Genomic DNA, 26,682 nt, shown 5'->3' with positions numbered 1-26,682 from the left:
GGTTTCCCCAAGGTGAAGGAAAGCCTTGTGAGGGAAGGGCTGGCATCCTAGTCATATCTGAACTTCAGTACCTACCAGATGGTTCGGCACATGGTAGACGTTAACTTCATGTTGAATTAAATTTCTTTAAAGTAAATTTTCTGCCTTAACTGAGACTTAATCTGTACTCTCTGTCTCTCCCTTGCAGAAGTACTGAATGCATTCAGCATTTTGAAAGAAAGGAAATGCTGCATCTGAATGATCTGAGGCCCCTATACCTCCACCACCAATTTATAAAAAATGCCCAAAAGAAGAATGAGATCCATGGCACATGAGTGGCCAGCAATTCCCTGACCTGTATCTAAGACATGTGGTGTCTTTGAAGGAATCATCCAGTTTTATTGTACTATGTTCAATCTTGCTCCAAATGAAGGAGAAATTCCAATTTCACAACTGCGTTGCATGGGAGTTCAATTCCCAGAGAGTAAAGGAAAAAGAAGATAAAAAATTCTTTGAAGCACCCCACACGAGACAATTTTCCTTCTCAGATTTCTAAAGTCATTTCTCATAGCACAGTTTCCAAGAGTGAAACAGGGATTTTGTCTAGCTTCCTTTTCCTATTGAATTATCTGGGAATTACCTTTTGTAATCTCCACTCTGGGCCTCGAACTCATCAGGGTTCAAAGCTGCTACAAGTCATTCACTCTGTTGTCTCCTGGCAAAAATAATACCACTCAGGTGTCCAGCAGCTGTTGTCAATTCTGAGGCTCACAGCTATGGGAAAAATGAGCCTGCTTTCTGATAGAGATAAATAAATGATTTCACCAGAGAAGCCTCTTGGCATAGTTTTGGACAGGACTACCAATAGGGGAGGGATTTCCAAAGATCAGGAAGACATTTCCTGCCCTGGGTTCTGTACACCTGTAGCCTAGGAGGTGACATGTTTAGGGGGAAAGTCTGGACTAATGAGCAAAACTGTGGGGTTTTTTTTGCTGTTGTTGGGCTCTGCCATTTACTAGCCATTTTAACTTGGGCAAATTCCTTAAACCTTGAATGTGTATTTATTCAACTGCAAAATAGAAGCAATTTATACTTGTTTCAAATGAGTTGTTGTAAAAATTAAATCAGGCAGTGTTTGTGAGAACCTGTCTCAGAGAAGTGTTCTCTCAAGCCAGAGTGTCTCCCTTTGACAATATACCTAGGTCTTCATGAGCGATAATTTGCTTAGGTCATCACCAATACCAGTTTTAGATTCCTCTTTTACAATTCAAATCCTTCCAGATGGAAGAACACATGAGGTCAGGGACATCCATATGTTTTCAACTGTATCTCAAATTTCACAAATCTGTATGTGGGGATATCTTTTATTAGTACCTGGTGAAATAAGAGGGTTTGTATTTTCATGCACAGTATACCATTTAAATGATGCATGTGAGTCAAGGGCATCTGATTTCATTATAAAAAGTATTCTTTTTTTTTTTATCAGTGGGTGAGGGTGGTCAAAAGGTACAAATTTGCAGTTATAAAATAAATAAGTCATGGGGATATAATGTACAGCCTGGTGATTATAGTTAATAGTACTGTATTGCATATTTGAAAGTTGCTAAGAGTAGATCTTTAAAGTTTTCATCACAAGGAAAAAAAATTGTAACTATTATGGTAATAGATGTTAAGTAGACTTATTGAGGTGATCATTTCACAGTATATACAAATATTGAATCATGTCTTATACCTGAAACTAATATAATGTTATATGTCAGTTATACCACTATGATAATAATAATAATGGTATATAATATATAACAATGTCCTTTATAGTGCACTTTAATGAAACCTGAGCTCTTGACTTCAACATTCTGCCTGGCTACAGCTGATCATGCCCACCATCCTATTCTGCCAACACTTTATAAAATAAGAGCTTTGCATTTGCTGTGCCCTACTTCTAGAATGCAACTTCCTCAGATCCTCATATAACCGCCTCTTTCTCAGCATGTAATTTCAAAACCCACTTCAAAAACCCACTCTTGGATGACGCCTTCTAATCCATCCAACACACACTCACCCTGTTACTTGATCAGAGTTTATTTGCAGCATAGCACTTGTGATTACCTGATATTTTCTTGCTGCCTTATTCATTTATTTCCTTGTGCATAGTCTACACTTAAAAAAATAGGCACACTGCAGGTAACATGGTACAGGGAAAGTTCTTTAAAAAGAAAAAAATTAGGTATTTTATCACTGTCTTCTTGTCTTCAAAGTCCCATGATTTTTGGGGGGTGGAGGGGAAGGGGGAGAGAGCTCGTGCCACCTAGGTGGGGAGGGGCAGAGGGAGAGAGAGAATCTTAAGCAGGCTACACATCCAGCACAGAGCCTGACACAGGGCTTGATCTCATCACCCTGAGATCATGACCTGAGCTAAAATCAAGAGTCTATAGCTCAATGGACTGAGCCACCCAGGTGACCCTCAAATTTCCATGAATTTGTAAGATCATAAAATATATGGAAATATGTTTGCTAAACCTGTTGGTTTTTTGGGGGATGCCAAATTGTTGAAGTATGATTATGATAAGATGATAACAAAAATAATAACAGGACTACTGATTTTAAAGCACTAAATCCGCTCCCCCTGCTTCTCTGCCCCGATATGATACCTAAACAATAGGGAGAAAGAAAACCAACAGCAGCCAGTCCCTTTTTCATGAAACCAGAAACCACAAGCTATGTAATCTATTAAAGGACAGAATGAAAAGTGCCATCATGACTGCCCAGGTGGCACAAAGTCTGGGGCACACGTTTACAATGCCAGTGAAGACACTGAGGAATAAACCCATTTTATGAAAATGGGAGTGCAAGCAAGAGCTTCCATGGAAACCGTTTGGCACCAGGAATAAGCACGGGAGGTGGGGACCTGGGATGCCCTATATACTCAAGCCCTGCTAATAAGAGGTAGCCTTTGGGGAAGGGCTGTGGTGGGGAGTGAGAAACAGCAAATGATAGAGGCTGTGGTTGCTCTGGGCAGTTAACTAAGGGCTCCCTCACACACAGCTAGATCTAGTAGCCTGACCTCTGCCTTGAAGTTTCCTATGTACCTCTTGCAAATGTGGGTCAGAATACCTCACTCAACTCAAGATGAATAAAGATAATAAAAATAAGCCCTGGATCTATGAAATATATTACCATTCATACACACACATATACACATTTGCCGGAAAAAAAATACTGCTACCGAGTAGATGAAACCTGCTGTCATTACTATAAAAGAAAAGGAAAAGAAAAAACTTTAATGAAGTCATCACTTAGAAAAAACAAGAACTTAAAGTTGACAAACAATATATAAGGAGGAAAACCATGAAACAGAAGAAAAGCATGAATTAAAAAAAAAAAGAAAAGAAATTAAACAGAAATGAAAAAATAAAACCAATGCAAAAATAAAGATAATTTTGGGGGCACCTGGGTGGTTCAGTCGTTTAAGCATCTGCCTTAGGCTCAGGGCATGATCTCAGGGTCATGAGATCAAACCCCGCATCAGGCTCCCTGCTCAGCGGGGAGCCTGTTTCTCCCTCTCCCTCTGCCGCTCCCCCCTGCTTGTGCTCTCTCTCTCTCTCTGTGTCAAATAAATAAATCTTTAAAGAAATAAAAATAAAAAGATAAAAAAGATAATTTTGGAAGTAGTATATAGGGGGAGAAGGGGAGAATGAATATTACGGAAAATCAGAGGCCGCTATGTGGAGCACAAGATTGAGAAAAATAAGCACTGGGATCAGTGAGTTACAAACCAAAATGATAATATGATACAGACCCAAAATGATAATAATAGCTATAGAAGACAGATTCTTAAAATCTTTGTTTGTGAAGAAAAATATTGTTTCTGAAGAGAACAAAAGAAAAAAAAGAAAATGGAGCTATAATTTAATATTTTCCCCAGGTATAAAGGAAAACTTGATTTTAGATATTAAAGAGTGCATTGAGTCCTGGGAAAGAATTGACACATAACGATTAGCCCTGAAACATCTCCTAATAAAGTTACTGAACAGTAAATTAAATAAGGAATCTTTTAAGCCAGGATTTCTAGCACTGATAGAAAATAGTAGTGCAGTGCTTCAAGTTCCTAAAAGAACAAAAAAGTCCCAATAATTTTCTACCAGGCATATAGGGGTTTAAGGGTGAAGGCCATAGACACATATTGTTGGGAATTTCCAGAAACAGAATAAAGATGTCCAGTGAGACCTCCTTAAGGAAACTGAAATGGGATGAACTTGAACCAAGTAAGAAGTAAATGGAGACACTACAGTGCATGGTTAGTGCTGAGCACTGGCTCGATTTTTCTGTAGAGCACAGACTACAACAAATGTGCTGTTCTGACTTCAACACAAAATTTGAAGATTATAAATTCTGGTGTTTTAGAAAATCTCTAACCAGCAGGAGTTAGATGAGGGAGAGAATGTATAAGGTGGTATAAGTATGAGATTTCCTCTTAGTTCATGGACAGGCGTAAAAAAACTTATTTGAAGGAAATACAAGAATTAAGAATATTTTATTTATTTTTTGCTTTTTTTAAGTATTTATTTACTTATTTTAAAGAGAGAGAGAGCACACATGCACGGTACAAGTGGGGGGAGGGGCAGAGGGAGAGCTTCTTCAAGCAGATTCCCCGCTGAGCACAGAGTGCAACACAGGGCTGAATTCCATGACCCATGAGATTGTGACCTGAGCCGAAACCAAGAGTCCCAGGCTTAACCGACTGACCACCCAGGTGCCCTGAGAATATTTCAAAGCATAAACACATTCAGGTACATAATATAATCATCTAAAATGTGGAGGTGAAGGGAATGAGTGGTAGAAGCAAAGTGGAAATTTTTTTCTTCCCTATTATCTATGGATAGGAAATACTATAAAATGTTTACACAATGGAAGACAAATGCGATATATATGTGGCCACATTTTTATAAATGTAACAATTAGCTAAAAAGTATAAGAAACATACAACCCTAGCAAAGCAATTACAAATAGAAGAGAAGATAAAACAAAATCAATGCTCTAAAATAAAATCAGAAATAAAAGCACTAAATGATATAATGCTACCAAATCAAAACTATCCACCAGCCAATAAAGAAAAAGGGCTAATAATGTCAATTAAAACAAAGACTAGATCACAAAATCGAAATTTAAATAGTCTTTAAAAAAAGTCAAGATAAAGTGACTAAGAAGGTTGAAAACAAAATGAAAGGGAAAGTTTTTGTGCAAAGTCAAAACAAAAGGAAGGAAACACAGACCAGCCATGATCTCAATACCAAAATGTGATTTCAGAACAGTTCACAGCATTAAATGAGACAAAGAAAGACAAGGTATAAAGCTAAAGAGGGTAATCTAAAGTGAATATCAAATAATTTTTAATATCCATGACATAATAACATAAAATCAATAGGAATGAACAATATGACAGGAAACTGAAGCAGAAATAGAAACATTTTTAATTAGGAGGCTTCATCTTTCAAAGCATGTGAATGGTTTAGTATAAGACAATAATAAAACTGAAAAATAAATGAAGTAACTAAGCACTTAAATTACTTCTAAATTAACTAATAATGCAGCTATGACTATACATGTCAAACTCTGTGACTGAAATCATAGAATACATCTTCTTTTCATGGACCTATGAAACATTTGCAAATAGAAAGCTCTGTACATTTTTTTAAACATGGAAAAAAATAAGAAACTGGTCTCTAATCACATTGAGTGAGACACAATTTTTTTAAAAAAAGAAATGAAATGAAAAATTATTTATGATTTGGAACTAAGCCAACTAATAACTAATCAACCAACAACAACAACAAATACTTTTGGGAATAAATTTTGTCAAAAAGAAAACTCAAAACTGAAATGACACAAAAGGCAGAAGTCAATGAGTATAAAATACTATGAATCAAAGGCAACTGGACATAAAGAGGATTCAAAGGAACACTTTTAAATATTTAGCAAATAAGAAAGATGCAAATAATGAACTAGTTCCCCAAATCAAAAATATCAGAATAAGGAAAATAAAAATTTACAAATTATAATTAAGGAAGGAATAACAATAAATAATTAATGAAATGGAAAAGAGAAGAATGAAAGGAAAAATAAATAAGTAAAACTCAAGAAATGAACCCTCGCTTACCCTAATCAGAGTTAAAGGAAAAAGCAAAAACAAAGCAGAACCACAACCACAACCACAAAAACATATAAATTTAAAAGATGAAAGTAATGATGATATTCATCTCCATGGAAATAAATTGAAAAGGATCAAATGTGCACTCACTATGGAATATGGAAACTACTAAAACTGACAATAGAAGAGACAGAGCACCTAAATAGATAGAAAACCAAAATCGATTAAAAACTGTTAAGATAGAGAACAAGCTGTGAAAAGCTGCCTCTGTCAAAGAACTAAACAGGACAGGCAAGTAAAAACAGGCCAGAATGTTTCACAGGGGATTTTCGCTAAATAATACTAAAACTCAATTAAGATGACATCAAAAGGAAACCTAAAATCAATTTCTTATTTAAATGTTGAGCTAAAAAAATCCCTAAACAAAATAGTTGCAAACTCTGGCAGCTCACTTAAAAACGACATAACAAGTCCAAGAGGGGCTGATGCAGTAAAAGATGAGTTACTATTACAAAAAAATATGCCAGTCTAGTGCGCCTGGGTGGCTCAGTCGGTTAAGCATCTGCCTTTGGCTTAGGTCATGGTCCAAGGGTCCTGGGATCAAGTCTAGCATCATGCTCCCTGCTCAGCAGAAGTCTGCTTCTCCCTCTCCCTCTTCCACTCTCCCCACTCATGCTCTCTCTCTCTCTCAAATAAATAAAATCTTTAAAAAAAAACGCCAGTCTAATTCATTTGATTTCTACATCAAAAGTGAAAACGGTCTTCAAAAACTCGGCAAAAGCTTTTGATAAATCAGTATCAGTTCTAGACAAAATGCCTTCATAATACCATACATTAGTGACATACATTTATTGAGCTCTTACTATATGCCAGGCACCACTCCAAGTGCTTTGTGAGCACTAACTCACCTCATCATTTACGGCCACAATTTTTGTAGAGGAATAAACAGCTGGAAACCTCCTGAATACAGCCATATAAATTCGTCATGAGCAATGATGCCAGGCACTGTTCTCAGTACTTTACATACATTATATCTTTTAATTCTCCTAACACTCCATGAGATTGGTACTACTATCCCCTTTGTATACATGCATGAACATGAGTGTGTAAACACACTTAATATATCAACTTGAAAGCCCCCCTTAGGGTTAAATAGGGGGGCATTAAAAGTCTTCCCCCTCAAAAAAAAAAAAACCATTAAAAGAAGATATGGGTTTTCATTAGCACTATTATTATTGCACTAGATTCTGCAATTGCAAATAAATAAAATTACACAGGAAAGAAATAATATGAAAATAAGACAACGGCAAAATCCTTTGCAGAGGTATAACTTAGTATGTGGAACACCTGCCAGATTCAATTGAGAAAATTCATTTAAACGTTCAAACGATCAAAATAAAAAAACAAAAATTCACAACTCAGGACAATTGCCATAAATTTTGTATACAAAAATAAATACTTTTTTACTAATTTGGTGGAAGAAATAATGGAAGAAAAGACCACATTTACATCAGGATTAACAGTAAGGCAGAGATTGGGGAACTAGACATAACTGTCCAGAAGGTCTGTGTTAAAGCAAGGTCTATATTGAAACTTAAAATGGAAGTCGTGGAGCACCTGGGTGGCTCAGTGAGTTAAGCATCTGCCTTCCGTTCAGGTCATGATCCCATGGGTCCTGGTATCAAGCCTTGTGTCGGGCTTCCTGCTCAGCTGGGAGTCTGCTTGTCCCTTTCCCTCTGCCCCCACCCCACTTGTGTGCTCTCTTTCTCTCAAATGGATAATAAATAAAATCTTTAAAATATTTTTTAGATAAAATGGAAGTCATAAACACACAAACACTTCAACAAATAGGAAGCCTTGTCAAATTTAAGGAAAAAATAACCATTTTAATTATCTCTGTTAAGATATAAATTTGATGTTAATTTAATAAAAATACCGTGTTTTTGAAGTAAAGCTTTGTTCTCAAGATGCTTCTAGAATCTTTAGAAGAATGGCTTGGAAGTCCTGAGAAATAAGAGTATGAGGGAAGATTAATCCTAGCTGATATTAAACATAATATAAACCTTCAAAAAGGAAGAGTGTGGTTCTTGCATGAAGAGACAGATAATTGAGACAACTGGAAAGTTGACAAGAAAGTAAAATATTATTATCAGCATTAGGCGTCAAAGGGCAGTTTAGTTATTCTATTTGTACCTTACTGTCCATGGCTGGAGAATACAGTTAATAATAGTAAATACCAGGTCACTGTGAATAACATGGACGCAGGAAAGACAAATCTGTATCCAGAAAAACTGTCTATCACATAAGAACAAAACATTGTCCTTTCTATTACAGAAGTGGCCCCCAGTGTAATCAACCAGGTATCTGATTGATTAGCCTGGGGAGTGCTGCCATATCAAGGGCTTAGCTTTGGTTTCTGCTACTGGTAGATTGGGCATACTACTCCTGATGGTCTTTTCTAAGAGGCATGGGGGTGGGGAGGGGAAGGCATTTGCCAGATCAATAACCACATACTAGGTACCAAAAGATGTGTTAATTTACCCTAGCAATGAAACCACATCTGGTACAATAACTGCAGTTGGAGTCATCACCTGGTTTAGCTTTTGGTAATCTACTCTCATCCTCCAAGAGCCACTTGTCTTCTGCATGGGCCACACAGGTGAGTTGAATGGAGATATCGTGAAAATCACCACCCCTGCATCCTTCAAGTCCTTGATGTTGGCACTAATCTCTACAATCCCTCCATGAATGATGCATTGCTATTGGTTCTCTATTTTCCTAGGTAGAGACAGTCCTAATGGCTTGACTTGGTCTTTCCCACCATAATAACCCTCATTCCACAGGTCAGGGGACCACTGTGGGACTCTGCTAATTGCTGAGTATGCATACTCCAAGTAAGCATTCCAGAACCAGGAAAGTAAGCACAGAATGGGTTCAGGAACCCACTCGACCCCACTTTGAGAAGAGCCTGAGCTAAAACTCCATTGATCATCTGACCTCCAAAGCCCCTACTCTGACTGATGGGTTACAGTGATGTTTTGGACCTCCTGGAATCATTATCACTTCAAAGTCAGTGTTCAGTACTCTCTGGAAGGTCTGATTATTTCCTTATCCCCAGTGCAGGGACACCATGGTAAAAGGCCATAGTTCCTTTGGGGGAAGACTGAGAGAAAGATTGAGTACAAATTTTTGATAGGGTACATGGTCCTTCCTCAAGGGAGCCCCAACTTTCCTTTATACAAGGGGCTCTGGGTCTGTAAACTGGATCAAGTTTGGGAATTAACTTGAGGGGTCATGAGTCTCTATTTTTATTATTTAAATTAGACTTTTGTTCACTTAACCTGGAACCCTCCCACTTATAGAAATCAAGTAAGAATTTAGTTGACTTCCCATCTATTTCAGTTTTAGGAACATTATGATCAACTAGCCAACACCATAGGTCTTTGTGAGTCAGACTATTTTGACTGCTGCTTTGACTGTCTCTCCATTACAGCAACTATGGACATTTTGCCTTTGGCAGTTGATGCCACCACTTGGCCCTTGCCACCCCAGGATCCGTTTATCCTCATTGCATTAGGTTTTCCATTGTGTTTAGTGGCAGCAGTTCTCACTGTAATTTTAGTCCTACAGAAAAGAGCCATTATGGAGATCTTCAGGGAAGCTGGGGTTCCCCTCACAGTATTGATGAATGACACGTCCTCTGGGCCCTTGTCTATGAGTGAGGAGGCCTTACATGACAAATCCACTCTAACATCCTAATCTCCGGAACCCTTTGAAGCCCTTCCTCTATAAGATACCAAAGCAGGGGACACCAGCGTCCTGGGCAGTGCTGAGGGACCCTGCGGGCCGGGTCCCCGTGCACCCTACTCACCCACAGAGGCCAGCGTGTCGAAGTTCTGCAGGCTTATGTTCCACACAGCATTGTGTACAGTGTGCTCGAAGATTTAGAATCTGAACTGCTGGATCTACAGACAAGAACTCAGTTCTGTTCTTTGTACAGAGAGTGTTCATGCGTGCAAGTAGGGGGTGAGCGGAGGGAGAGAGAGTCTCAAGCAGACTCCATGCTCAGTGTGGAGCCTGATGTGGGGCTTGATCCCACGACCCTAAGATCATGAGCCTGAATCAAGAGTCGGCCACCTAACCAACTGAGCCACCCAGACATCCCTCATCTGAGCCACAGCAGAGGGTCAAAACCAGTAAACCAAGGTTCATCCTAGAATATTAGCTAAGAGAAGGAAAGATGGTGGAAGAGTAGGGGACCTGATTCCAACTGGTCCTCAGAATTGAGCTGGATATTTATCAGACCACTCTGAGCACCCACAAAACCAGCCTGAGATGTAAGAAGACCTGGGTCTCTACAAACAGAATATCACAGGCGGTTGGTTTCGAGGTGCAAAGCAGGGAGCCATGATTCTGCGGGCAGATATTGGAGGATAAAAGGCAGAAGGACAGTGCCTGGCTCTGGGGACTCTACACCGCCAGTGAGCGACAGCCTCGTGTGCTGGGGACAGGGCACAGACTTGCAGACCAGTAGCGGCAGTAGAAAGGACTTTAGGGCAGCCCCCAGGGCAGAAACCTGGAGCGGCGGGGTCGTGCGTGCAAACTGGGAGCAGCTGGCGGTTTTAGAAGCACAAAGGGCAGAGCCGTGCAGACCTGGAGGCAGGACTGGGGGTGCTGCAGACGGGTGCACAACCCAGGATGCTGCAGTTTATAGCAGCATGAACAGAAACAGAGAGTGTGGCCTGGAGAGCTCACTGAAGAACAGACTGTGGTCTCTCTGCTCTGAGGCAGAGGGTTGGAAATGGTCTCTTCTGCTCTGACTCTCAGAAGAGACGTAGAAAGCCACCAGAGAGCAGAAGCCCCCAAAACTGATTCCTGCTGAGCCCATCCCCCACCACAGGGGGGCAGGGCAACTCTGCCCAAACAGGGTTACCTGAGTAACAGCACGGCAGGCCCCTCCCCCAGAAGACAGGCTGGGAAAACAAGAGGCCTTCAACCCTAAGGTCCTAAGAAAACAGGCTCATCTTGCTTGGGTTCTGGTCAATAATTTGGACTCTATACATTCCCTCAACCACCCATCAACAGAATGACTAGGAGGAGGAACCACCAAAATAGAAAAGACTCATAGATTACGACTTATGCTGCAGATTTACAAATGGATGCAGATATAACCAAGATGTTGGAGATGGAATTCAGGCTAGCAATTGTGAAGACAATGGCTAGAATGGAGAAATCAATTAATGGCAACGTAGAGTCTCTAAGGGCAGAAATGAAAGCTGAATTGGCAGAACTTAAAAATGCTATCAGTGAGATCCAATCCAATCTAGATAATCTAACAGCTAGGGTAAGTAAGGCAGAAGAACAAATAAGCGACCTGGAAGACAATATAATAGATAAAAAGGGAAAGAGGAGGCCAGGGAAAAACAACTCAGAATCCATGAAAATAGAATCAGAGAAATAAGTGACACCATGAAGCATTCCAATGTCAGAATAATTGGAATCCCAGAGGGAGTGGAGAGAGAGAGAAGACTAGAAGATGTATTGGAGCAAATCATAGCTGAGAACTTCCCTAATCTGGGGAATGAAACAAACATTCGCGGACTAGAGGCAGAGAGGACCCCTCCCAAGATCAAGGAAAACAGGCCAACGCCCCGGCATGTAATAGTAAAACTTGTGAATCTTAGAACCAAGGAAACCATCTTAAGGGCAGGTAGGGGGAAGAGATTCCTTACGTACAGAGGGAGGAACATCAGAATAACGTCAGACCTATCCACAGAGACCTGGCAAGCCAGAAAGGCCTGGCAAGACATATTCAGGGTACTAAATGAGAAGAACATGCAGCCAAGAACACTTTATCCAGCAAGGATGTCATTTAGAATGGATGGAGAGATGCAGAGCTTCCACAACCAGCAGAAACTGAAAGAATATGTGACCACTAAGCCGGCCCTGCAAGAAATATTAAGGGGGGTTCCATAAAAGGAGAAAGACCCCCAAGAGTGATATACAACAGAAATTTACAGGGACAATCTATAAAAACAACGTCTTCACAGGCAACATGATGACAATTAATTCATATCTTTCAATAATCACTCTCAACATGAATGGCCTAAATGCTCCCATAAAATGGCACAGGGTTGCAGATTGGATAAAAAGACAGGACCCATCCATTAGCTGCCTACAAGAGACTCATTTTGAACCTAAAGATACATCCAGACTGAAAGTGAAGGGATGGAGATCCATCTTCCATGCCAGCGGACCTCAAAAGAAAGCTAGGGTAGCAATTCTTATATCAGACAAATTAGATTTTAAAATAAGTCTGTAATTAGAGACACAGAAGGACACTATATCATTCTTAAAGGGTCTATCCAACAAGAAGATCTAACAACTGTAAATATCTATGCCCCCAACATGGGAGCAGCCATCTACATAAGCCAACTGTTAACCAAAATAAAGAGTCATATTGATAACAATACGTTAATTGTAGGAAACCTCAAAACTCCACTGTCAGCAATGGACAGATCATCTAAGCAGAAAATCAACAAGGAAACAAGAGCTTTGAATGATACACTGGACCAGATGGACCTCATAGAATATATCCAAAACCTATGGGATACTGCAAAGGTGGTCCTAAGGGGGAAATACATAGCCATCCAAGCCTCACTCAAAAAAATAGAAAAACCCCGAATTCACCAACTAACTGTACACCTTAAAGAACTAGAGAAAAAGCAACAAACGATGCCTAAGCCACACATTAGAAGAGAAATAATTAAAATTAGAGCAGAAATTAATGAATTCGAAACCAGAAACACGGTAGATCAGATCAACGAAACTAGAAGTTGGTTCTTTGAAAGAATTAATAAGATCGATAAACCACTGGCCGACTTATCCAAAAAAAAAGAGAAAGGACCCAAACTAATAAAATTATGAATGAAAGGGGAGAGATCACGACTAACACCAAGGAAATAGGAACAATTATTAGAAATTATTATCAACAACTATATGCCAACAAACTGAGCAATCTGGATGAAATGGAGGCCTTCCTGGAAACCGATAAGCTGCCAAGACTGAAACAGGAAGAAACTGACAACCTGAATAGACCAATAACCAGTAACGAGATTGAAGCAGTGATCAAAAACCTCCCAAAAAACAAGAGTCCAGGGCCTGATGGATTCCCTGGGGAATTCTACCAAACATTCAAAGAAGAAATAATACCTATTTTACTGAAGCTGTTTCAAAAAATAGAAACAGAAGGAAAACTTCCAAACTCATTCTATGAGGCCAGCATTATCTTAATCCCCAGACCAGGCAAAGACCCCATCAAAAAGGAGAATTTCAGACTGATATCCCTGATGAATATGGATTCCAAGATCCTCAACAAAATCCTAGCTAATAGGATCCAATAATACATTAAAAGGATCATCCACCACAACCAAGTGGGATTTATCCCCGGGATGCAAGGGTGGTTCAACATTCGCAAATCAATCAATGTGATAGAATACATTAATAAGAGGAGGGAGAAGAACCATATGGTCCTCTCAATTGATGCAGAAAAAGCATTTAACAAAATACAACATCCTTTCCTGATTAAAACTCTTCAGAGTATACGGATAGAGGGAACATTCCTCAAGTTCATAAAATCCATCTATGAAAAACCCACAGCAAATATCATCCTCAATGGGGAAAAGCTGAGAGCCTTTCCCTTAAGATCAGGAACACGTCAAGGATGCCCACTCTCACCACTATTGTTCAGCATAGTACTAGAAGTCTTAGCAACAGCAATCAGACAACAAAAAGAAATAAAATGTATTTAAATTGGCAAAGAAGAAGTCAAGCTCTCTCTTCACAGACAACATGATACTTTATGTGGAAAACCCAAAAGACTCCACCCCCAAATTACTAGAACTCATACAGCAATTCAGTAATGTGGCAGGATACAAAATCAATGCACAGAAATCAGTTGCTTTCTTATACACTAAGAACGCAACTGTAGAAAGAGAAATTAGAGAAACTATTCCATTTACACGAGCACCCAAAACCATAAGATACCTCAGAACAAACCTAACCAAAGAGGTAAAGGGTCTATACTCCAGGAACTACAGAGCATTCATGAAAGTGAAGAAGACACAAAAAGATGGAAAAATATTCCATGCTCATGGATCGGTAGAATAAACATTGTTAAAATGTCTATGCTACCCAGAGCAATCTTCAACGCCATCCCAATCAAAATTCCAATGACATTTTTCAAAGTGCTGGAACAAACAATCCTAAAATTTGTATGGAATCAGAAAAGACCCCAAATCGCCAAGGAAATGTTGAAAAAGAAAAACAAAGCTGGGGGCATCACCAGTCAGGCATGTCCAATTTCAAGCTATATTACAAAGCTGTGATCAACAAGACAGCATAGTACTGGCACAAAGACATATAGACCAATGGAACAGAATAGAGAACCCAGATATGGACCCTCAACTCTATGGTCAAATAATCTTTGACAAAGCAGGAAAAAACTTGGAATGGAAAAAAGACAGTCTCTTCAATAGATGGTGCTAGGAAAATTGGACAGCCACTTGTAGAAGAATGAAACTCAACCATTCTCTAACACCATTCACAAAGATAAACTCAAAGTGGATGAAAGACTTCAATGTGAGACAGGAATCCATCAAAATCCTAGAGGAGAACATAAGCAATAACCTCTTTGACACCGCCCACAGCAACTTCTTTCAAGACACATCTCCAAAAGCTAGTGAAACAAAAGCAAAAAGGAACTTTTGGGACTTCATCAAGATAAAAAGCTTCTGCACAGCAAAGGAAACAGTCAACCAAACAAAGAAGCAACCCACAGAATGGGAGAAGATATTTGCAAATGACACTACAGATGAAGGGCTGGTATCCAAGATCTATAAAGAACTTCACAAACTCAACACCCAAAAAACAAATAATCAAGTCAAAAAGTGGGCAGAAGATATGAAAAGACACTTCTCTGAAGAAGACATACAAATGGCTAATAGACACATGAAAAAATGTTCATCATCATTAGCCATCAGGGAAATTCAAATCAAAACCACATTGAGATACCACCTTACACCAGCTAGAATGGCAAAAATGGACAGGGCAAGAAACAACAAATGTTGGAGAGGTTATGGAGAAAGGGGAACCGTCCTACACTGTTGGTGGGAATTCAAGTTTGTACAGCCACTTTGGAAAACAGTGTGGAGGTTCCTCAAAAAATTAAAAATAGAGCTACCCCATGACCCAGCAATTGCACTCCTGGGTATTTACCCCAAAGACACAGATGTAGTGAAAAGAAGGGCCATATGCACCCCAGTGTTCATAGCAGCAATGTCTGCAATAGCCAAACTGTGGAAAGAGCCAAGATGCCGTTCAACAGATGAATGGATAAAGAAGACATGGTCCATATATACAATGGAATATTACTCAGCCATCAGAAAGGATGAATACCCAACTTTTACATCAACATGGATGGGACTGGAGGAGATTATGCTAAGTGAAATAAGTCAAGCAGAGAAAGTCAATTATCATATGGTTTCACTTATTTGTGGAACATGAGGAACAGCATGGAGGACATTAGGAGAAGGAAGGGAAAAAATGAGGGGGCTGGGAATTGGAGGGAGAGATGAACCATGAGAGACTATGGACTCTGAGAAACAAACAGGGTTTTAGAGGGGAGAGGAGAAGGGGGATTAGTTAGCCTGGTGATGGGTATTAAGGAGGGCACGTACTGCATGGAGCACTGGGTGTTATACGAAAACAATGGATCATGAATCACCACATCAAAAACTAAAAAAAAAAAAAAAAAAAGATTCCAAAGCAAGGCTAGCATTTCAAGTATTTACTGTGGGCCACCTTTGCTCTATATTTCCACAAACAACCAAACTGTTAGGGCCCTTTCTAACTTCCCAAGCTGCCACATTAAATCCAGAATCTCTGCTTAGTGAGTCCATGGCAATAAATTCAGCCTGATACAAGTTTATGTTCCTTCCGTTATTATCCCATGCCCTGAGCATACATTCCCACCTATATTCACCAGATTTCTTCCTCAATAAATTGGAAAAATCAAATAGCTCCTTTGGAATGTATCACACCTCTACCTGGGTCACACTTTCTGCCTCACCTTCTGAGTCAAGTTAGAGGTCTAGAAGCAAAGAAGAGTGGTGGGGTAAGGAGTATCAAGAGTGTAGGGCGCCTGGGTGGCTCAGTTGGTTAAGCGACTGCCTTCGGCTCAGGTCATGATCCTGGAGTCCCGGGATCGAGTCCCACATCAGGCTTCCTGCTCAGCAGGGAGTCTGCTTCTCCCTCTGACCCTCTTCCCTCTCGTGCTTTCTATCTCTCATTCTCTCTCTGAAATAAATAAATAAAATCTTTAAAAAAAAAAAAGAGTGTATGCAAGGCACTATTTTAGGGGAGGTCACTGAAGTTCACACAGGCATAAAGTTAATCTCCTCAGACTGGGGTGGGATGACTACTTCTATGGGCAAAGAAGACTCATCAGAATTTACAGTTTCAATGTCCCCAGTTTCATGAGAGTCTTTCCATATATCCCCATTTCAGTTTCCAGGATCTCATCCCCACCACCATCAATGCCCTCACTTTAACAGCAGAATGCGATGAGGCTGGAAATTCAATTTGTATTGTAATTCAGCCACTCAGGATAAGTTTCTGGTTTTGGTTTTTCAGCAATCTCAGCTCATTTATGTGGCACTTCAGCTGCAAGTTGGAATCCTTGAGCTCCTCTGTTTCTTTCCCCACATGGCCCAGTGATACAGGAGCAACCAGCCGGTCTCATTACACTTGTTAGTTTGATAAAAATGTTCCAAAGTATCACATCCATGGTCACATGCAAGGTCACAGAACTTAACCTTGTTTGATTATGAATATCCAATGATGGTATCTTGCTTATCGTTTTTGCCATACCACACCATGGGCTATCAGTGCTCTCTTTATTACTGGAAATAGAGTCATCAGTGCCTTTAAACTTAATCATATTAAAAAGCCAATTCCAGAAACACCAGAACCAATTTAGAAAGCCGATCCTTAAGATGATGTTTCCCTAGAACCACTCTTTTTACCAAATCTGTAGTAAAAATTTCCCAGAGAAACAACAAATAGGATGTCTATATAACACATAGGTTTCTAAATAGACATAAAGATATAGATAAGTGTACTATGGATATGTATGGGTATGTATACCTATATCTATAACTATATCAATATCTATTTTGAGGGAGAGAGAGAGAAACAGAAAAATATTTCTTGTAAGGAATTGACTCACGTGCTGTGGAGGTTGGCAAATCCAAAATCTGTAGGGTAGACTGGCAAGCTAAAGACCCAGAGAAGAGTTGCAGTTTGAGTTCAAAAAGAGTCTGTTCGCAGAATTCCCTTTTCTTCAGGGGAGGTCAGTCTTTTTTTTAACACTGATATACTACGACTGATATGATGAGATCCTTCCACATTATGAAGGGCAATCTGCATTACTCAGAGTCCACTGATTTAAATGTTACTCTCTCTTAAAAAGTCTTCACAGAAATATCCAAACTAGTGTTTGATTAAATATCTGGTCAAAATAAATTAAAAAAGTAATCAAAATAAACACCAGAATAAATAGCTGAGTAATTTTAACCAAGTCAGTTTTCTCATTGTAAAATGGAATAATGTTTATGCAAGTGTTGTTTTAAGGTTTCAATGAGATAATATGTAAGGTGCAGTTCCAGGCTATCATTCAGACTTATTTTTTATAATTCGTCTTTAATAAATTGGCAATTAGCCATGATTAAATGATCATTTTTCATATATATATTTCAAGCTAATATTATTCAAATGGTAAATAAAATTTTATCTTCTGTTTTTGTTGTGAGATTGGGATATTACTATATAGAATTAATAACGATAATTTTATGGTATGTAATATTCCATATATAGATTTACCATAATTTGTTTATCTTCCATTTAGCTTTAAATTTATAACCCCTTTTTCACTAGGTCATGAATTTTGAATGAGAATCTACACTACTTTTAATTTTTATTATTACTCTTTATACATTTACATACTCCCACACATAGATACATTTTGGTCTAATGTTTTTATTTTGAATGCAGATTTTAATTTTAACTATAAAACCTGATTTCAAGATTTGCCTTGGACTTCATTTCAATTTCATGTCTTTCCATTATAACAGAGAAGACATTTATTTCCTTGGGAACTGTTATAGATTTATTCATGCCTCCTCTACAAGAAAACAGTTAAGCAACCTTTTCCAATAATCTTTGCTTTGAGGAAAAAGGAAAAGGTTTTACAGGTGTCTTGAGAAACTTTCAGAATTTTATCTAGCAATTCCTAGTCTTCAAATACAACCTGAATGTGGAGAACGATCTCTGGGCACTGTCACAAATTAATAAAGAGGGGTTAATATACAAATGTGTGATGGATCATACTGATAGACCACCAAGGTAACTTGGTAAAAGTCTCACCTGTTGTATATCTGCCTTTATCCTTTGTCTTACAGCTTGAATGCCTACAAAAGTCACTTAACCTACATCTTAAGAACTTGGGGAATCATCTTTTCTAGGTGGTAAGAGTATAAATCAGAATCCTTTAGGAACTGGTTTTAAAATGTGCATGTCCATTTCTGCACCACCACCCTTCATAGTCAGTCATAACTTGAGGATTAGAGGAGAATCCTGGTCTAATATACTGAAAAAAGCATCCCCAGGTAATTTTGATAACTGCATGCTTAATTCCACTTCCATGCTCAGTGGAGACAAGAGATCCTGCCAAATCCTGATACTATACCATAAGGACTGCTCTGTGATATGAGTTAGGAACAGAGCTGAAAAGGAAATGCACGTCCCTTGACTCCCATTCTGATGCTTTTTTCAAACCACTTTTTCTAAAGAAACGATCTTCAAATCATCATTTGAAATTGGAAATATATGATATCAATTACAGTCATTAAAATGTTAACAATAACTAGTTTTCTATGTTTCCAAAGATAGACTGACACTATAAAATTAGAAAGAGCTTGGAGGAGAAGTGAGAGATCTGAAATGAGAGTATTTCAGTTATTCAAACATGCTACCCGCTATGGGAAAAGAATGAGCTTTGGAAAGAGTTGCCTGGACATGAAACCCCACTTACCAGCTGTGGGAACTTGAATAAATTACTTAACTTTCCTCTTTCTTTGTTTCCTTATTGGGATTATTGGAGACAACAACACTTATCTCGTAGTGTTGTTGAGAGAATTAAGTGCTATAACTTATAGAAAGACCTTCTCACTTTGTACTAGTGGAAATAGTCGTCATAGTAGTAGTGGTTGTGATACAACCATTTCTAATTTCCCTCCCCATTCTCCTTAACTTGATAGTAGGATGGAGGAAGGATAGCATTTATTCAGTGGTACTAGCAGAAGGCATTTTTTTTATTAACATATAATGTATTATTTGTTTCAGGGGTACAGGTCTGTAATTCATCAGTCTTAACCAATTCACAGCGCTCACTATAGTACCTACCCTCACCAATGTCCATCACCCAGCCACCCCATCCCTCCCACCCCCCTCCACTCCAGCAACCCTCAGTTTGTTTCCTGAGATTGAGTCTCTTATGGTTTGTCTCCCCCTCTGGTTTCATCTTGTTTCATTTTTCCCTCCCTTCCCCTATGATTCTCTATCTTGTTTCTCAAATTCCTCATATCAGTGAGATCATATGATACTTGTCTTTCTCTGATTGACTTATTTCACTTAACATAATACCATCTAGTTCCATCCACGTCGTGGCAAATGGCAAGATTTCATTCCTTTGATCACTGCATAATATTCCCTTGTGTATATATACCACATCTTCTTGATCCATTCATCTGTTGATAGACAACTAGGCTCTTTCCATAGTTTGGCTATTGTGGACATTGCTGCTATAAACATTGGGGTGCATGTGCCCCTTTGGATCACTACATTTGTATCTTTGGGATAAATACCCACTAGTGCAATTGATGGGTCATAGGGTAGCTCTATTTTCAACGTTTTGAAGAACCTCCATACTGTTTTCCAGAGTTGCTGCACCAGCTTGCATTTCCACCAACAGTGTAGGAGGGTTCCCCTTTCTCCACATCCCCGCCAACATCTGTCATTTCCTGACTTGTCAATTTTAGCCATTCTGACTGGTGTGAGGTGGTATCTCATTGAGGTTTTGATTTGGATTTCGCTGATCCTGAGTGATGTTGAGCACTTTTTCATGTGTCTGTTGGCCGTTTGGATGTCTTCTTTGAAGAAATGTCTGTTCCTGTCTTCTGCCCATTTCTTGATTGGTAGCAGAAGACATTTTTAAAAGTTTATTTTGAAGATGATAGAAGAAACTATTGTTTGCTTCCTACTTCATTAAGAGTATTCTCTATGGACGATGGACTCTAAAAAATAATCCGAGGGCTCTAGAGGGGAGAGGGGTGGGGGGATGGGTTAGCCTGGTGATGGGTATTAAAGAGGGCACATTCTGCGTGGAGCACTGGGTGTTATGCACAAACAATGAATCATGGAACACTACATCAAAAACTAATGATGTATGATTAACATAACAACACTAATGATGGTGATTAACATAACAATAAAAATGAAAAAAAAAGTATTCTCTATGGTGGGGCGCCTGGGTGGCTCAGTTGGTTAAGCGACTGCCTCCAGCTCAGGTCATGATCCTGGAGTCCCGGGATCGAGTCCCGCATCAGGCTCCCTGCTCGGCAGGGAGTCTGCTTCTCCCTCTGACCCTCCCCCCTCTCATGTGCTCTCTCTCATTCACTCTCTCTTTCAAATAAATAAATAAAATCTTTAAAAAAATAAAAGTATTCTCTATGGTGTTTTAGAATTGTTGAAGAAAATGACCCCGCAGAGAGACACAGAGAGAGAGAGTGCTTTCAGATTTGTCATTTATCCTGCTTGACTCCAGGACACTCTGGAATACAGATATCGCCATCTTGTGTATCCCTAGACAAGTAATTTATTCTCTTTTCACTTTATTTCCCAACTGTAAAGTGAGGTGGTGGGACAGAAGCACACAAGGGTCAATTTTCCTCTCTCATTATATGTGCCTTTAAGATTATGTTGCCCCCAAGTAAGGGTTCTTGCCATAACCATCGTTGATCTGATGATTTTTACTCTTATGAGGCCTGTCTAATTGGCAACCAATAGATAATGTGAAGCAAAAACAGTAGGAGGAAGGTAGTAAGACAAGTTTCTCACAGGCAATGGTGATCATACTCTACCCTTCCCCACAGCTCAGGTAATAAGCACAGCTGGATTGCCCTATGCTTGTCTTCATTTACGGAGCCTGCAAAGTGTGCACACCAACAGGCACAGAGTGAAAGTTCAGGAATATTTGGATTCATGCTGAATTCTCTATGAAACTGTAAATTTCCATCTTGGTATCACTGCTGTGGGAAAGAAAGAACGAAAACCCTAACTGCTCTTCCTCCTCCACCCTTTATTAAAAGCATATCAATCCACAGAGATAGGAGGCTCTCCTCCATCTCTCCCAACCCAGTGAACAACCAAAGAAAACTAATCACATGTATTCATTTATGTGTATATATATACATATGTACATACATATATATATTTATAATATGTGATGGTAGTCATAATAGTGCTTGTAACACAATAAGTCCTAATTTTCCTCCTTCTTCCCCTATACTATATATTTTCTGCTGTCCAATAAAGTAGCCACTAGATGCATGTAACTATTTACATTTGAATGGGATAGTGATAGTAAAGGGAGAATGCCATGCAGCACAGTGGGTCCTAGAAGTCCTGGCACCGTGTACTGCTCCCTGGATAGATCCCAGGAGGATGGTGAGGCTGGGACTTCTTTGTTTTTGTTTTTGTTTTTTTAAGATTTTATTTATTTATTTGTGAGAGAGAGAGAGAGCACAAGCAGGGGGAGCAGCAAGCAGAGGGAGAAGCAGGCTCCCCGCTGAGCAAGGAAACCAACGCAGGACTTGATCCCAGGACCCTGGGATCATAACCTGAGCCAAAGGCAGATGCTTAACTGACTGAGGCACCCAGGCATCCCGTGAGGCTGGGGCTTCTAAAGCAGCATGTGCATGGGGCAAATCAGAGGACTGGGTAAAAAGGGTGGGACCTGGGGATCCTGGGCAGCATGTGGCAGTGTCTAGTCAACTATACCCAAGACAAGGGATGTATTTATTTCCCAAAATTATTTGACTACAGCCCTCTTTGCAATAGGGACATCTCTCGTGATTTATAAAATATATTATGTCGCTCTATGAAACATACAGTTTTGTGTCTTCAGATAGCCTTGTCCTCACTGGATTTAAATCGGAGTTGCATCCACAATAGATCAAAAAGACATACTAAAAACACCTCCTTCTATATAAAGAAGGGACTGAGACAGACTTTATCAACTTTTGTTGGCAGTAGGAGGGAAAACAAAGGAGTTACATTCAGGGCACAAACCAACCAAGGACATAAGTTTTACTCCAGTGAACAACTGTTGTATTATTTCCAATGTATATCCATTTTATTTTTTGCTCATCACAGCCTGATATAATTTGACATACGGAGAAAGAATGTTAGATTCCTCCAGAAAATGCTTCTTCTTTTCTTTCACATCATTTTGCCCCAGGTTAACGTTTCCCTTGTGATTGGTAAGGATTGACACCTGAAAGAAATCACTACTCACCTCAAGGCAGGCCAAGTTAATGTTGAGCTCTAAACTTCACTGTCCAACAGTATTATGTTCTATTGGACAAAGCTTCAAAAAGAGAAAGGGAAGGAAACAGAGTGACAGTGACATGCAGGAATTTATAGTCTTAACTTGGGGCACTTCATAGAACACCAATATTTACTCCCAGAAACACAGTTGGCTTCCTGCTACCATTTCTTTTTTCAGAATTTGGGGTCTGCTTGTACATGCCATGGGCCATTTTTACCTTGTTCTCCTGAAGTATTTTCTAGCACAATCTTCCAATACTCCACTCCAACAGCTGCAACTCTACAAAGACCTAGCATATCAAAGATTAACTGTTAGTGTGTCATGCAATTGGGGCATCAGTCTCTCGCTGCTGCTACAGCAAATGACTACACATTGGCTGGCTTAACACAACAACAATTTATTCTCTTACCTCTCTGGAGGTCAGAGATCCTAACATCAGGGTGTTAGCAGGGCTGCATGCCATCTGGAGGTTGTGGGAAAAATCCATTCTGCACCTTTTCCAGCTTCTAGAGGTTGCCCCCAGGTCTTAGCTATGGACTTTTCCCCACATTTAAAGCCAGCAGCATGGCACCTTCAAATCTCCCTGGCTCTTTTGTCTGCTTTTCTCACCACATCTTTTCTTTGATTCTCTCTGCCTCCCCATTACAGGAACCCTTGTGATTACATCAGAGCAATGTTTTCTCTTCCAACTCAAAGTCCTTAACAATCCCATCTGTAAAGTCCCTTTTGATTCATAAGATATTATATTCACAGGTTCCAAATATCCAGGTGGAGACATCTTTAGAGGGGCCATCATTTAGCCCACCGCAGATACCTTGACTCTCAATCTCAGGTTTTGTTTGTTTTATTTTGTTTTTGTGCCTATGGGTCTTCCCAAGGGAATTCTTACTAGCTTAGTAGCTAGATTAACTGGATTAATTATCTAGTAACTAGATTAACACTCTTTCGATTGGGTCCATTAAGCAACACTCTATTAAATGTCTTTTAAACTTGTTTCAGCCACGAGATTAAAAGCTTGTGGGGCTTCTTTTTAGAATGTGTCTTAAAAATATATATGGTGGTTTGAAAATTAAGACTTAACTGGATAACATTCAAGGAAGCAATGGCAGAGGGTAGCACATTTTTAAAGTCTCACAAACCATTCTGCTTTGATTTTAGAACCTGGCTATGCCCTGATTTGAACCATTTATTTTAAAAAATCTTCACTGGGGGCACCTGGGTGGCTCAGATGGTTGAGCGTCTGCCTTCGGCTCGGGTCATGATCCCAGGGTCCCTGGGATCGAGTCCCACATCGGGCTCCCTGCTCAGCGGGGAGCCTGCTTCTCCCTCTGCTTCTCTCTCTCTCTCTCTCTCTCTCTCATGAATAAATAAATAAAATCTTTTAAAAAAAAAAATCTTCATTGGGATTCCCAATACACAAGAGGTAAAAGCAAAGTTGGCCTGCCCTTTGACTTGCAAAAGGCAGACATGTTTTCATGCATATAATAATTTGTATCCTCTTTTGAGCTTGTAGGAGGTAAATTTCATAAGTACCAGAGGAAGGTAGGAGTTCCACAGAGTGAGGGAGAGGGCAAACAAGGGGAAGTTCTGGGAACAGAGGACGGATTTCACATCTTTGCCTAAGGCCATCCCTAAAGGATATTTGATGGGAGAGACCAAAGTAAAACTCCCCGGAAAAGAGAAAGATGACCTGGAAAAAAGACAAGCTTTCTTTACACTCAGAAATATTCGGCCACTTCCAGTGTTTGAGGCTTGCACTACAAAACAATAAATAAAAAATAAAAAGAGAAGTCAGCAGCATGCCCTCCACCCCTCTCTCACCTTTCACCTAAGCGATGGAGGTTTATTTAAACCTGGTGGTTTATTTAAACCTGGTTATCTAGATCCTAACCAGAACTCTTCAGGTATGGATTCTGTGGACCGGTGATATAGGAGCAGGCATGACACTATGGTGACACACACGGAAGACCTGGGCACTGGGACAGTTCTGCCACCAAAACACTGCATGACACCAGACAATACAGCTCACCCCTTGAAGGACAAAGGATGTGGTGGAAATGTGTGGCTTGAATACGTGTAGAGTTAATTTTGATTCTAGGAAAATACCACCCCTTCCGAGGCAATCTCTAAGGCTCTTCAGTTTCTCTTCCCTTACCTGCAAAGAACAGGGTCGATGTGAGAAATGAATGACACAAGGCGTGCAAATCCCTGGTTTGAACTCAGTGTTGGAAATAAGTTCCCTCCTCTGTTGGTTATAAGGCACAATCTCCTGAATGGTTAAAAATTGTAGTCACTTCCTCCCTCCTGCCACCACCTCTTAATAAAATGGTATGCCGTCAATGACACGTGCTTACTAATAAGATACTACCTATAGAAGTTCTCAGGTCTAACAGGAGCTGAATGGAGAGGAGCTAAACCTGCAGCTCATCTGCTTTAATCACAGGGAATGTGGTTCATTCTTTTCATGGCCTCTCAGCTGTTGATATAATTCTAAAGTGCCCACGACTGCCACTCCATAATTTCCTCTTTTTGGGTAGATGAGGTGTGCAAAGGGCACCTTGAGGATGAGTGAGTTATGGGGGCCCCTTGCTTATGCTCCCAGTGTCTCCCACCCTGATGTAGGCTGCTGGTAATTACTTGCTTACACACTGATTGACTTCAAAGTTCAAACTCGCCTTATATCTCCCTGCCCTAATAGGGAGTTTGTATAATCTGCTCTGTCTTCTGAATTTTATGTGCCTTCTGTGTGTTTCTCCAGTCACACCTGTTGTGGCTTATGACTTATCCATCCAGTGCCCTTTCAAATATAATTATGCATAATGGCTGAGACTAAATATAAAATAAATATATATTTAGTGGTTCTTTGTAAGCTCAGTTAAACTGCCCTCATTAAGTCACATTACTCAGGGTCAGATTCTATTCTATGATAGAGTCAGGGGAACAATTTAAACAAGGGAATTACTAAGCATTTTTATATGAAGAGAGAAAAACCACTGGCTGCACCTGTGCCTGGAATGAGCACCAGATCCTGCCTCTGCTCCTGTAACCCTTTCTTGCCCAGATACTCAGGAACCCACTAAACAACTTCTCAGTGACAGGAGCGCCAAAGACATCAATTGCAAATTATTTCAGTGGATGCACTCTGTTATAGCCTCGCTCTCTGTATAGCCCTGTGCACATTTATCCAGAATTCTACCATTTCTCACTACCTCTGCTGCTACCACCCCCATAGAAGCCACCACAATCTCTCCCATGGATTGCTAAGTATCCTTCATCCTGGGCTTTGTAGCTCCAACTGCTCACGCTTAGCCTAGCAGGCAGATAAACCTAAGTCAGATCATGCCAGATCATGCTTCTACTCCAAATGCCCTCTGCTCTCATCCTACAGCACAGAAGCCTGCATCCTTCAACCTGCCAACATTATCTGGTCAGCCCAGGCCCTCCCCTTGGGCCACAAGACCCTCCCTGACTCTTCTTCCACTCATTCTTCATGGCTTTCCTTGACCCCCTCTCAGCTCCCCACACACACAGGGCCTGCTCCCCCAGCAATCTGCTGCCTCACTTTCTCACCTGCCTCCCAACTCCTCCCAGACATCACCTGCTCATCCTGCCATTCCTAACTCACTCACAGCAACCCTTTTCTAATGTTCTGCTTTATATTTTAACTGGAGTATTTAACATGATTTAACATATCATGTGTGTATATATGTGTGTGTGTATGTGTGTGTGTGTGTGTGTGTGTGGATATATATATACATATATATATATATTTGAGATTCTCTATTCAAAGGAAAGTCCATGAAGGCAGAGGAATTTGCTAAATTTGTTC

This window comes from Callorhinus ursinus, unplaced genomic scaffold (genome assembly GCF_003265705.2).
Source record: "Callorhinus ursinus isolate GAN/ISIS: 27379988/994484 unplaced genomic scaffold, GSC_fseal_2.0 scaffold2, whole genome shotgun sequence".
In the NCBI taxonomy this organism is placed as follows: Eukaryota; Metazoa; Chordata; class Mammalia; order Carnivora; family Otariidae; genus Callorhinus; species Callorhinus ursinus.
The sequence above is the reverse complement of the archived record's forward strand: the minus strand, read 5'-3'. Positions refer to the sequence as shown.